This window comes from Pimephales promelas, chromosome 7, assembly GCF_988280905.1.
Source record: "Pimephales promelas chromosome 7, fPimPro1.hap1.1, whole genome shotgun sequence".
NCBI lineage: Eukaryota > Metazoa > Chordata > Actinopteri > Cypriniformes > Leuciscidae > Pimephales > Pimephales promelas.
The window spans coordinates 23,023,558-23,037,685 of record NC_142775.1 but is presented as its reverse complement, the minus strand read 5'-3'; the positions used below and the strand labels follow the sequence as shown (position 1 = coordinate 23,037,685).

Sequence of the window (14,128 nt, the reverse complement as noted above, 5' to 3'; positions counted from 1 at the left end):
TTATAAGCAACATTTATCTTAGAACAATCTTTGCATGTGGCATATTTAAATACCACCTTCATAGATTTTGGAAAAGATAAAATGTATTTTTGAAGAAGTTGCCAGTATATATATATATATATATATATATATATATATATTTTTTTTTTTTTTTTTTTTTTTTTTTTTGGTCAAACAATCAACAACAATGAACAATCTCTTTAAGCATCTTTAACAAATTCTCAGGTAAACAAAAATAGACACAAATAAGTCAGTTCTTGAAATTCAAAACAGTACTCTGAAATTAATATAGAAAACATTATTCGGACAATTTGGACAAGTCAGGTCACCTTAATTTATATAGCGCTTTATGCAATACTGTTTGTTTCTATCAGATTGTTTCAAAGGATACAGTTCTGCGGTATAGCAGCTCTAAAAAGAAAATATTGTCATAAGTCAGTTCAGTGTTGTTGTTTTTTTAATAACTTTGTAAAGTTCATCAGGTATGAAATGAGATCAGTTCATCTATAAAGCAGCTCTGGATAAATCAAATCAATAATGTTACTGAAGTATCCCCAACTAAGCAAGCCAGTGGTGACAGCGAGAAGGAACCCAAACTCCATCAGGCGACAGAAATGGAAGAAACCAGGCTCAGTTGGGGGGCCAGTTCTCCTCTGGCCAGAATTTGGTCTTGATCAAATTTAGATATCTGACTTTTGATTGCTCACTTGGTGAACATATTTTGGGATCTCTTCTAAAACTCTAGAGGGAACACAGATTATTATGTTGATTTTAAGTGGAGAAACCTCTGAGAGGCACTATGGGCTTTAAATGATCTCAGTTTAAACCTGCTATGTAGCAAAAAAAATATATATATAATTGAGATTAAAGAGATATAATTTGGGATTATTTCATTATTTTCATAAAACTATTGCCATGTACATGTGCATCTAATCACATTGATTTCAAATAAATTGTCTCATTCGTATATATGGCAGTTTACAAACACTCAATAGGAGATGATGTCAAGCTTTTTTTATGAGAAATTAGGAATGTTAATGTTAAAAATAAATATTAGTTTATTAGTTTAAAATGCAAAATGCTGCAAAATGCTTCCCTCACCTCTTTTTGAGCACAAAGTTGTCTGAAATATTTTTGCCTGTTCCGTCACTCTTTCCAAATGCCACAGACAGCCTCAAATGACATGCAAACACCAAAACACACACGCAGACACACACAGGCGAAAAGTTTTCCCTCCAGTTGTCCGACCTGCCATCTCTGCTGTCATTTCTAAAAGTCAATCGCTCCATTTCAGCATGCCAAATGTGCCTTTCATGAATATTGCACGCGGAAGTCAATTAAGAGTGAATTATTAATTTGCTAAGTGTCAATATTTAGTAAACAATGATACTGTTGCTGCCGCAAAGAGCTCCCAGAGCAACTCTCTGTCTCTAAATGACTGTTAGTGCACAGAAATGAGACGGCACACACACACACACACACACACACTCAGCAGCATCTCTTGAGGGGATTAAGCAGGTGGTATACACTCACAGCAGGAGCGCAGCGAGATGCTTCTAAAGGCGAGTGATGCAGACAAGGGTAAGCGGAATCTAGACTGACTCCAAGAGAATTATAAACATAAGAGGGAGTGTTGTGCTGTTTTCAAGTTTTATCTGTTTACCTTTCCTGTCAACTACAACACAGTGTTCTATGATTTCTTCATCTGAATAACAACAGAAGTGAAGTTCCTCAGCAAAATTTCGGATTTTGGTAGTAAACCCATCTAATCTTTCAATTAACTCCCGCTTATATAAGCAGCAACATTGTAAAGTCATCTTGCTATCATACTCATCATCCAAGCATTAGCCCCACTGGGGGATATATCTAAGCTCAAGTTGAAGCTGCCTTCTCAAGCCCTTCCACTGTGGACACATGCTTTAACCTTAAAGGGATAGTTCACTTTGAAATACATTTTTTTGTATGTTTTAGCTTACCTCAAGGGCGTCCAAGATGTAGGTGTCTTTGTTTCCGCAGTATTTTCAATTTTGATATTTTTAGGTCAAACCGTTCATGTCTATCAGTCATATAATGGAGGTCTATGGTCACCACCTCAAAGAGCATGCACAAAGAAGTCCAAATTGAACATGATTTAATGATTTGTAAATGTAAGTCATCTCTGTACATGCTCTTTGAGGTAGTGACCATTGATCTCCATACACAAACTTTTTTTTCTGGTTTATTTATTTATTTTTTTTTCTTTGGTTCTTTGGATTTTTTTGTTTTCACATTTTTCTGGGCACTTTGTATATATTCTACACTGTGGACAAACCTCTCTGACACTGTAAATAAATTCCATCTTGCACGAAGTGGTTCTGCGAGTGCACCATCATTTCTACATCTCTTACGGTCTCACATTTCTCCCCGAAGGCGAGTTAATGTGCTCTTCTTCATCACAAATTGATTAAAAAAAAACAAACAAACACAAGCACAGAAAAAAATTTATTGAAATTAAAATTTCACTAACAATAAAATATATTAAAAATACAAATATATAAAATTGAACATAGAAATAAGAGGCATAATAGTATATAAGTATACTAATATAATGTACTCAATACTCGTACTATACTAGTATACAAGTAGCCTATACTAAAATAACACAGATTTATATTTATTTATTTATTTTGAACAACAGTTTAATTACAGTGCGGTTTACAACCTAAATCTGACAGTACTCAAAGACTACTTCTCATCTTTTTGACATCCCCCCCCCCCCATCTCTCTCTCTCTCTCTCTCTCTCTCTCTCTCTCTCTCTCTCTCTCTCTCACTCTCTCTTTTGTGTTCGGGGTGCATGAAAGGCCGTAATCATAGATGTCACACCCACACGCACACAAGGCTAAAGATTATGCTGCAGCACTTTTGGGAATATTATAATTCTGGTAATAACACAGACAACGATGATGATAATTTTACAATGTCAGTCTTTTTTTTTTTTTTTTTCTTTTTTTTTGGACAGGACTGGATGAATATTTGGAGCTCTTGTTCTACGAAAGTTCTGAAAGAGTTGGAAAAGGAAGTGCAATTTGTGTGGCAAGTATAAGCTTTGAAGTTTATGCTTTTTTAATGTGGTATACAGCCAGAGGCGAAAGAGAGAAGGAGAGGGAGAACGGTTTGCGAATCTCTCCACTATGGATCTTGCTGTGAGGTCCCTCTGAGAAGTCTTGATGATACTTAATGGTGATTGGAGCCAGAGATAAAACGTGCACACACACACACACACACACATACACATTCACACAGGATATCTGGAGCCAAGAGCTTCGCGTCACAGTTCACCAGCACTATAATCTAACCCATTTCAATGTGTGTTTTTAGTGGCTGTGACATATTGAGAGCGCTGTGAGTTAGACATGCCGTCTGAGTCGCCTATCATCCTGCTCTGAGCCAATCATCATCAAGTAAAGTGTTTTTTGGCCAGAGCCTTAGCTTCTATCGAGAAAATTTAAGCTGTTTCGCGCAATTAGATCGCAGGTATGGGAATGTTAAACACGCATTGGCCAATCACGGGCCCAGAAACAGAAGCCTATACATTTACAATGATGCGATAAAATGTCTAGTCTTTCCATTTAGTTGAGAAAAAAAAAATAGCCATTATCGGCGCTGGAGAAATGGATAGTAGCAACGACTGTGAGGTATATAAAAAAAGAAAATAAAGGCTGTTTATATCAGCCGTCTGCAATCAAGTCGGCCCTTTCAGGAAGTTTTCCAGGTGGTTTGAAAGAGTAGAACTAAGCAGAGCTCTTACCTGAAGCGATAGCATTCGAAAGAAGCACTTTCACTCACCGGTTTCAGCTTGCGGTGTGTGGAGATTTGACTAAGAGATATGCAGAGAACAAATCTGCCTTTTAGGAGAAGGGAAGGGGATTTCGAGACATGCTCGGATAAGAAAAGTTGTGATATGTGACAGAAAGTTTTTTGGCTCTCTGAGCTGTGAGCTCTTGATGGTTGTACAGTAAGTTTGATTTACAGGCCCGATACTAATATGTGAGGACATTACATAGACTTCCATTGATTTTTATTTCAGGTAATGCTATTTTCTGTAAACATAATCATAACCCTCACAGAAACATAAGCGATATATATATATATATATATAAGTCTAATAACTTGGATGCCTCCAATATTATGGTAAATGAATGAAATAGACACTAAATAGAATAAATTATTTTTACAAAACATTGTTTACTAATCTACACCATTTTAATATTGCTGTGGGACAACGTAAGAGACACATATTAAATTCAATATATATTGTAAATATTATAGTGGAACAATACAACAAAATATGGTTGAGAACTTTTAATATTTATTGCACAGACCACAACTGGCCAACAGATAATTCTAAAAATAAATGAAGAGTTCAGATGCAAAAGCCTCTAAATGCCATTTGAAATTTTCTTCTTTAATGATGATTTTTATCAAACTTGTATATTTAAGTTCAGTAATTTCACTTAAATGGCAATGATAATTACCTATTAATTGTTATTTAAGTGAAGTTACTGAACTTAAATATACAAGTTTGATAAAAATCATCAATAAAGATGAAAATTTCAAATGGCATTTAGAGGCTTTTGCATCTGAACTCTTCAAATTATGCTTCTTCAAAAATGTACCAAATATGAATAAATAATAATACAAAATATACGTACACTCTTTGAAGTGCAAAAAAAGAAGATACAACTGTCAAACAACTTCACAATTTGTAGACATACTGTAGCCTACTTGAAGCATTTTCTTCCTCAAAAAAGTAAACAGTTTAACAAGAAGTGCTCTTAATATAATACTGAACAATGGACCAAAACTATATAAAAAATAATAAAATGTAATATTATTTTTTATAACCCAGAGAGAACGTCATCATCAGAGGCCATTTAAGCCAAATTCTAGGTGAGTTTGCCACACGTGTTCACAACCAGTCAAACAAAGGTGTTTTCTGGGAACGTTCCCTGCAGGTTATTTTCTGGGTTTATTTTATGTAAACTAGTTAAAACATTGCAGATGATACCAATAGGCTAGAAAGACCATTTGAATATTATTCTAATATTCTGAAATTTCTTGATAAACAAACTATATAATGCTTGGACACACTCGGCCTCTCTCGTGCAATGTTGCTCGCTCTCGGACACACTTAGTCTCGCTTGTGGCGTTCTCTTTGCTTTTGTCCAGTCTGGCGCCTTGTAAAAACACACATCAGAGACAAACCTTTGCTGGAGAGAGAGAGATAGCCTACTCGAATGAAAACTGCTTCAGTGAGCTCAATTAGTAACGTCGCATTTTATTGTCAGTAACGGTAACGGTGTTGTAACGGGGGAAACAGTAATCCGATTGATTACTCTTTAATGAAAAAAAAATAATGCTGTTACACACATAAAAAATCTATACACCATAGCTGGATGTCAGTTGTAGTTCTTTTTTTTCCCTCCAGTGATCAGTGATTCTGCTTGTAACGACAGGTGTCCATCACTAATTCTCAATCATTACTCAATTAATCACTTAATTATCTCATTAACTTTACTTTGATTCAGAGTTACATTAACACTCTTACATTAACAGGGACCAAATGTTCTCTAAACAGAGTTAATTTTAATCTGGGGATTTGGCTGTGTAGTAACACCGTTTATTTATATTGCTATTATTCCCATCACTGCTCATACTGATTTGAGATTTTGGTCATACCACATTGTCCGCACAGTCTCATTGCCTCATTACTGTAATATAATACATTTACAATAAGTAGGGATCCAAAATTTTGCTCCAAAATTGAGTAGTCATGCTTTAGCACATTATTTTTTTATTTCTCACTGGTTTACTTAATGATATTTGCACAGACCCCAGTGTTTTGACAATCATCTCTCTTTCTCACATTCTCTACCCACCATGCCTCCCTCCTAAGGCCAATTAGTCAACTTAAAATGTCTCCATTTCTCATTTTAGTGTGCAGTGATCGAGATAATAAGAATTAACAAGCCATTCACATTGCGCTCAATAGAGAACGTACGCCTCTCGTCCTGCGAGATCAACACAATGCTTGTCTCTTTAAATGGGTCAAGAGTGTATACACACACACAGTCTTTAATTTGTCGACAATTTACATAGTCATTATGCAGCTGATATCCTCGTTGATGACTATATGTTGCTTAACTGGGAATTAGATGACATGTTGACTGCTTTGAAAGTCGTTGTCTGCGTTATGATAGACTTTGAAATTTGGTCAGTGCTTTTATAATTGGATAATGCCATTTTGGAATAATATGGGACTTTTGGGCAGTGTTTGAATAAAGAACAGCTTTTGTTTTGGCATATTCTCTGATTCTGAGGCAAGAAATAGTTGAACACAGCATTGAAACGGCTTATTTACTCACATGTTGGATGATAAAAATATGTATTTTATTTAGTTAGTTTAAATTGTAATAAAATTTCACAACAGTACTACTGTATGATCAAATAAATGCATCTATGGTGACCAAAAGAGACAAAAACATCTTTCAAAAAGATCTTACTGAACCCAAACATTTGAATGGTAGTGTGTAAAATGTGGCTCAAAATGAAATGTTCATGGTTCGACTTATCGAGTCTGTTTTCCTAAGATGGCTACTGCATGTATACACAAAGTGTATAAAATATATTCTTATTAAACAGTCTGTATACTCTTACAAAGTTCTCAATGCCTCGTTTTGCATGTAGGGACCCCCATTATGTTACTGTGTTAAAGTGGGGCTATTTTTAGCCTTGTTAGTGGTGTTAACTAGCGATTTCTCTTTACTTATTATATGCCCCCATATACTAGCATATACGCTAAACAGTTTTTAGAGATAAAACACTTTACATTCAATTATCATGAAAACAAATCTCAGAGAACGGTCGACTAAATACCAATGTGTTATTAGACCAAAGGTTCATTTTGCGCCGAAGTTCTCCTTTAAGATGAGCAATGGCCTCCAGTTCAGAAATATTCTTGGGTTTGTGTGCTGCAACCACCACCTTCAAATCCCACCAGAGATTTTCTATGGGATTCAAGTCATGTGACTGTAATGGCCACTGTAGAATCGTCCAGGACTTATTCTGCAACAAAGCCTTGGTGGAATTTGAGATATCACTGTCCTGTTGGAAGGTCCAATGATGCCCAAGCTTCAGCTTCTTCACTGACGCCATGACGTTTTCTCCTAGGATTTCCTGATACTTCAATAAATCCATCTTACCTTCCACAGGCTCCAGGTTTCCAGTGCCAGAGGATGCAAATCAGCCCCAGAGCATCACCGAGCCCCCAACATGCTTAACTTCTTTTCAGCATATCCTCCAAACATACCGCTGATCCATAAGGCAACTGATCCATCGCTAGTGCAATCGCTATCTGTTTGTATCCTGCCCCTTGTTTGTAAAGGGGGATGATATCTTCCCTTAACTTTTTGGACCATTCTTTTGGCATAGCCATAACATCCAGTCAAACGTTTTGCTGATTTGTGCTGAGGGATTCTATTTAGTTATAATAATTTCTATAAAGAACAACATAATCTACCAACAATCGCACAAATTAGCGAGGGTTTGTTAATCTGGCCCTAAGTGTTGCAGAAAGGTACATGTAAAATTGAGATGAATTTTTTTTTTTTTTTTTTTTTTTTAAATGAATCAAAACACAGAAAATAAACCTGATGGAGGTTTCCGAAAGCACATGGAGTAAATTTCAATATATCAACCTGAAGTCAAGATGCTGGGCCCTGACAGTGAACTTTCATGTTCACTGATGGTCGTGCTGCACTACATTACAGCTGAAGTACATCTCTTTCCTCTTGAGCTTTTGATGAAACATCCTCTTCATTTCTCTTCTCTATTCTGCTTGAGTGTGAAAGTTGTGAGCTCGCCTTTTTCTGATAAAAAAAAAAACATCCACACAAGACTGAAGAAGCTCGACCCTCTGTTGCTGTGATCTCAGTCTTTCTTTCTCACCCCCTTTCCTCTTTTTGTCTCTCTCTCTCTCTCTCTTCTCTTCTCATCTCTCTTTGTGACTGTCAGAAATTCACAATAGAACACATTTTCAGTTCATTTGTGTTGATTGATGGAGCTAATTAGTTTGTTTGTGTAACTGCTTTTTTATACAATTAATAGTTCTGGTCTTAGTGGCTGACTGGTGAACACACCGTTCCAGTGATGCTAGAATTAAGCAAAACTCACGAGCGTTGCACTGGTTATCAGCACACCATGAGACTGTAATATATTTATTGTGCAACAGTTAAGTAAAAATAAATTAAGTTACAAATTAGATCAAATTTGTATTAACTTGTATACTACTTGTATATACACCATTCTGATCTGAAATACCACAAACAGGGTCAAGTGTGATAAAAATCAACATTAAAAATCAACATTATTACTTAGTAGCACACATACATTTTTCTATTTGTGCATAGACACCAAAATGTACATTTATTTACGTATTTAGAAGAGGTTTTTATTTATTTATTTATTTACATTTTATATGTTCATATCTATGTTTATGGATCACTAATAGAATGTAATATAAGTCAATAGAATATTGATTTAAGTAGAATTTATTGTATAAAAAGAATGAAATTAAATAATGTTTACATTAAAATTTATAATCCCATTGATGTGTTTGCATATATATATATATATATATATATATATATATATATATATATATATATAGTGACAATTTTACATTTTTTTTTTGTTATATTGTAATGGTTAGTTTCAGTTGAATGAATAATCTAATGTATAGATCATTAACTTGTGTATAATGTAATGTTTGACTGCTGTGTATTAGATGCTGTGGCAGTATATCCATTTTGTATGCAAATTAGACATCACAAACAGTGAAACATCACACCGTTCATATCCATATACCTTTATCTCTTTACTATAAAAATAATATTAATCACAACAGTTTGACATTTATCTTTTAAGATTATTCCTATGACTATGTTACGTATAAGTCAGAGTACCGGAAACACACACAAAAAAACAAACAAAAAAAAACACTGAAATGTAGTCAGTTGTACAGTACTTAACAAGAGAGCTCTCTAATGAAGCCCTCTCAACAACACGGCTAAGGTTAGTCTAAAAATACACCAGGCCTGATGTTTATTTCCTGATGAGTTTTCTGATGTTTTTGACACTATTGTCCAGAGCCATTTACAAAAAGCGCTCTAATTTCTAACAGTGAATATGATAGCTGTAATAAGCAGAGCTGTACTAAAAGTGGCCATTATGATAGCTTCACCTCTCCCAAGTGAGCACACATGCTGTCGTGTAGGACGCTGGAAGGAATGCATCTGTCAGCATTAACAGGATCACAGACAGCCTGGAGGAGGATGCAGGAGAAAAGAGAGTGTTTATTTCCTCCATGTTGCCATGCACACAAGCTCCATGACAACGGGAGTAGGTGGCTCTCTACCTGCTGGCCACAAGACTCTGAGACTGCTGCATCTTCTCTTCTTACATCTACACTGATCTCCCACTTTCAGCTCTTTTCTCTGTCTCTTATCTCTTCTGTGCCAGCAGTTCTTTCTAGCCTCCTTCTCATCTCTGAAAACTATATATATATATATATATATATACCAAAAGGATTATTAGGAACACTATACTAATACTGTGTTTGACCCCCTTTCGCCTTCAGATCTGCCTTAATTCTACATGGCATTGATTTCTTAAAAGTTTTTTTATTTATTTATTTATTTATTTATTTTTTTTAGTTAACTATAATAGGCCTAACTGGTTTCAAAACTGTTGGAACTTCTTTCTCAAACCTCGTTGGTTCTTGCAAGTCACATGACCAAACATCATGATGTTTGAGCATTATGCTGCTATTTTTGATGTATTCTCTGAATGCGTATTTGCTCAATGTTTTGATCTGATTTGAGAGTAAGGTTTGAAGGCAGACTTGAATGATCTGTTTATCATTTATCACATAGTTTCAAAGTTGGAATCTACCATTTAAGTCCTGTTGCTTGACTTCACAACTTTTATGTCCTTGAGACAGTTTTCAAAAATGTCTTCTTTTGTTCTGCAGAAGAAAGAAAGTCATTCAAGTTTGGAGTGGCACGAGGGTTTGAGTTTGAGTTGAGTTTGACAGAAACGGGAACTGTCCCTTTTAATATGTTAGGAAACTGCAAAAGACATAGCATATTCTCAAAAAGACACAAATATAAATAACCAGTTGGTTCATCTAGTTTTTATTTTTATCCACAGTTGCCAAGGTGATTTAGTTAACTGCGCGCCACAAGCCCAAAGCCCAAAGCCAAGAATTATCAGTGTCTGATGAATGACGCAGGGCTGCAGGTCAGGACCAGGCAGGAGCTCAGTTTTGGGAGAGGATTGCAAAGATCTGCAGGCCGCTGATATGGGAAAACCCATGTGTAAACACACACACACACACACACACACACACTTCTAACCCAATCAGCTACACTTTGAAATCTGTCTGAATGCACCTGTGTTGCTAAGAGCAAGTTTCTGATTGGATGTGGGTGTGCAGAGTCAAACCCTGATAATAACATTAGCACAAAGACACATCTGTCGTGTGGCATTTAACATCCCCCTCGTTGAATTGGACCAGGCTATTCTAAACAGAACCACTACTTTGCATTAAAGTCCCTGTAAAGGCAATTCAAAAATATATATATATATATAAAAAAATATAAACACATTATAAATGTTAGAAATGTATTACATAAACATATTACAAAGGCTGAACTGAAGTACTGAATTGTGGAGTTAGACCGTTAAACAGTTTTCCACCATTGTTGTGTTCCGGATTTTTTGGGCGGGGCTAAAATGGTGGCTCGATGACGCACTGGAGCCCCTGAGCTCGTGGACACGTCCCTACTTGATGACGCATTGAGCTTAGAGTTTGCTAGCTAGCTATGCCTTCGACACAGAAATGCGTATTACCTGGATGTGATTAAATTTCCTAAAAACGATCACATCAAGAAGAGTATTCATTTTGTAGAGAGCCACCTTTGATGGAGAGCTGAGGGTCACCGCCAACACCCGCCGCTTTAGTTATCATTTTACACCGGATAGTTTTATAAACTTTCGTCAGAGACAACTGGGATTGAGAGCATAATGTTTTTGTTTTTTTTTCCACGATTTTGATAGCTTATTTTATGGACTTGCCAGATTTTTTATCATTCAAATTTGGCTGTGTGGCCAATAACACATTTTTCTGTGGTGTGACAAACTCAGAACACATACTTAATTGTGACTTTACAGAGACTTTAACTATAAGTCAATCACGCCAGTACAAGACGTAAAAATGCTCCCCGAAGCACAAAAAATGGCGTCAGAACATGTGACAGATGTGTTTTTTTCACCTAGAATAATTGAAGTAGAATTAAAATCAAGTCTCAATCAAATATTCATTACCGTTGCTCACTACTGCTCGGAGACATGTTTTAAATGCACACATGGGACCCACCAGTGATAATCAAACTAAGCCAAAGTGTCAAACTCCATTAGGCACCATGCCACTGGCAAACGAAAACTCTCACATTATGAATATAAATAGCTGAATTAATAAATAATACCCAACTTGTACCAGTATGTAATTAACCATGCTAAAATATACTTTTCTGAAACTTTAACTATGAAATCTCCAGTAACTCTATTAAAGGTTAAACATTTTGGTTGTTATTCATTATGTTATTTTAGGTCAAAAAGTACATCCAAAATATGATTTTTCCCATTTAAAGTTTAATGCTATTTTTTTTTTAATACAATATTCTTAAAGTGGTCAGAATGGTGCTCTCACAACAAAATTGCAACATATTATCAAATTATAGTCTCAAATGATCATGTACCGATGATGATAAAAAATGGTGATTACTTATGAATAAGCACTGATCTTCATCATCATCATAATTATCATCTTTTTTTAATGGATGCATCAGGACTTTTTTATGTAAAAATAACCCACTGCATGAGTAATAATAATAATCAAAATATGCTTAATTTGCTTAAACCACAGCCCATTACAGCACTTCATCTTGATTAGGGTTTTTCATATAAATGAGATGAAAACATATAAAGAACAAAATCTACTGTATTAAAACATGCAAATAACTCAAGTGTTTTTTTTTTTTTTATAGAAACCTAGCTGTTAAATTTTCACTTCACACCAGGGTTTTTTTTCTTCCGTGTTATACGACAGAATTAGACGTTTCCATACATGCTTCTTTTTTTAATCAATCTATTGCTTCAGCTAATTTATAGCAGACTCTTGACATCAGTATTTTGTATGAAAATTACCACATAAGAACTGAGCATACATAATTTAACCAACACATTTGTCCTATTCAGATTTTTAGCACAGAATATAGATCATTCTTTTTTTGCATGATGCTAGTAACATGAATTTTTCTTCATCGAAAGCCCACACATCAAGGCAGTCGTGGAGGTGAGGGAAGATGCAGGCAGTAAGTTACTCTGTCCTCCCTATCATTGATTTCACTTCTTTTTTTAATTTGTCCTCACAGAAGCCATTATTACTTTTATAGCTGTTTTTATGGCCCACCAAGACTGCTGACCACACCGACACCCATCAGACCTCTTGCGTCTCTCTTGTCTCTTGCGATGAATAGCTTTAGGCCCCTCTGACTAATGAAATATTAAATACGGGTGTCTGTGTCACTGAGAAATATGCTTAAGAGTGTTTAACTTTTAAACAAACACAAATACTCTGTTTCTCCTTTTTCTCTTTCAGCCAACTGCTATTAGTTCCTCAATACCAAGCAGCTTTCAAGATGGAGCTCTGTGGCACATTTGAAGAGCATTAATGAGCTGGAGAATTCTGTATTGCGTGTTATTAATAGAGCTGCAGCAGGGATCGTCCCGTCCACACTCACTCACTCAGATGCTTTCCCTCGGATGAAACGCTTGTCGTTGTTCTGAAACATTCATAAATGCGCAATGCCGGAGGCCGGCTCAGGAGAAAGTGATGACAATCTGCGGCGAGAAGTGATGACACGTTACATGTGCCTGCTAGCGATGGCCGCGCTGCCATCAGCTGATAGCATGATACTCAGAAAGGCATTAATCTATGTGCAATCTATTCACACTTAAGTTACCTGCTGGTTAACACAAACAAGGTATGAAGAAATATATATTTTTCTTTCCTTTTTCAGTTCATAGTCAGTGACAAGAAGTGCCTTTAGAAAATGTTGATCGTCACACTGAGGATTTTTTTGTTGCTATATATTTTGCAGTCTATATATGGTTCTTAATCCTGATTTGTGTTAGTTTCAAGTAATACATATAAGAATGCAGCCAACATTGCAATTTAAAAAAAAAAAAGATAAAACGTAAGGAGATTATTTACTTAATTTACTAATGTAATGTGATTACTTACAGGACCATGCTTATGCTGTATGCTGAATGGGTATTAATACATTGACAAGTCACTGCTTTAAGGGGGGATGAAGACATTGAGACATTTTAGACAAAAAAAAAAATATATATATTTTATTAATTTAGTAGATTTCACATGAAAAATAAATTAAAAAAAAACATGTGAATTGTTCTGCTCGAGCTTTTTACATGAAATTTGACATATTCAAATTTAAGCAGGGTTTCAAAAGTCTCAATGTTTTTTTTGGCTCTAACTCTGAGTTTATTTATCTCTCTTTTTCTCTATCCCTCTTTGTGTCTTTCTATGCGTGTACGTGTAAGAAATCTAATTTCGAATCCTCTTTGTTATGCCGGCGCTCTATAAAAGCTGTCTTGATTAAAACCTCTGTAGAGGAATGTTCTGCTTTCTTTATAACAACACATTTGTCGTGTAATGTTGATTGACACAGAAAAAAAAAATAAACTCATTTATATATAACCAAATGCTAAAGATAATGTTTGATTTATATACATGGGGCAATCCTTTAATAAGACTGGGATTTATATGGTGCTCAATTGAGAGTCATTTGTCTTACATGCTTGCACACACAAGTTACAATTGATCATTTTATGACCATATAATTATGCACAGCAGCACAAGGAAAGGCTGATTTGGGTCAGTGTCCTGTGCAAATCTTGAACCTGTCTGATCTGAAATGTTGTCATGGGAACACAAGGAGCTGT

The 14,128-nt window shown here is 35.5% G+C and overlaps 1 long non-coding RNA gene across 1 annotated transcript in view; it reads left to right on the top strand.

Moving 5' to 3' along the window:
• Nucleotides 1-13,840, top strand: part of LOC148978342 (uncharacterized) — a 104,748-nt gene extending 90,908 nt beyond the window's left edge. The window contains exons 2-4 of the long non-coding RNA XR_016169404.1: nt 10,071-10,107; nt 10,250-10,416; nt 12,762-13,840. This is a non-coding gene — a long non-coding RNA (uncharacterized LOC148978342). The remainder of the gene's footprint in view (nt 1-10,070; nt 10,108-10,249; nt 10,417-12,761) is intronic.
• The last annotated feature ends 288 nt before the right edge of the window (nt 13,841-14,128 follow it).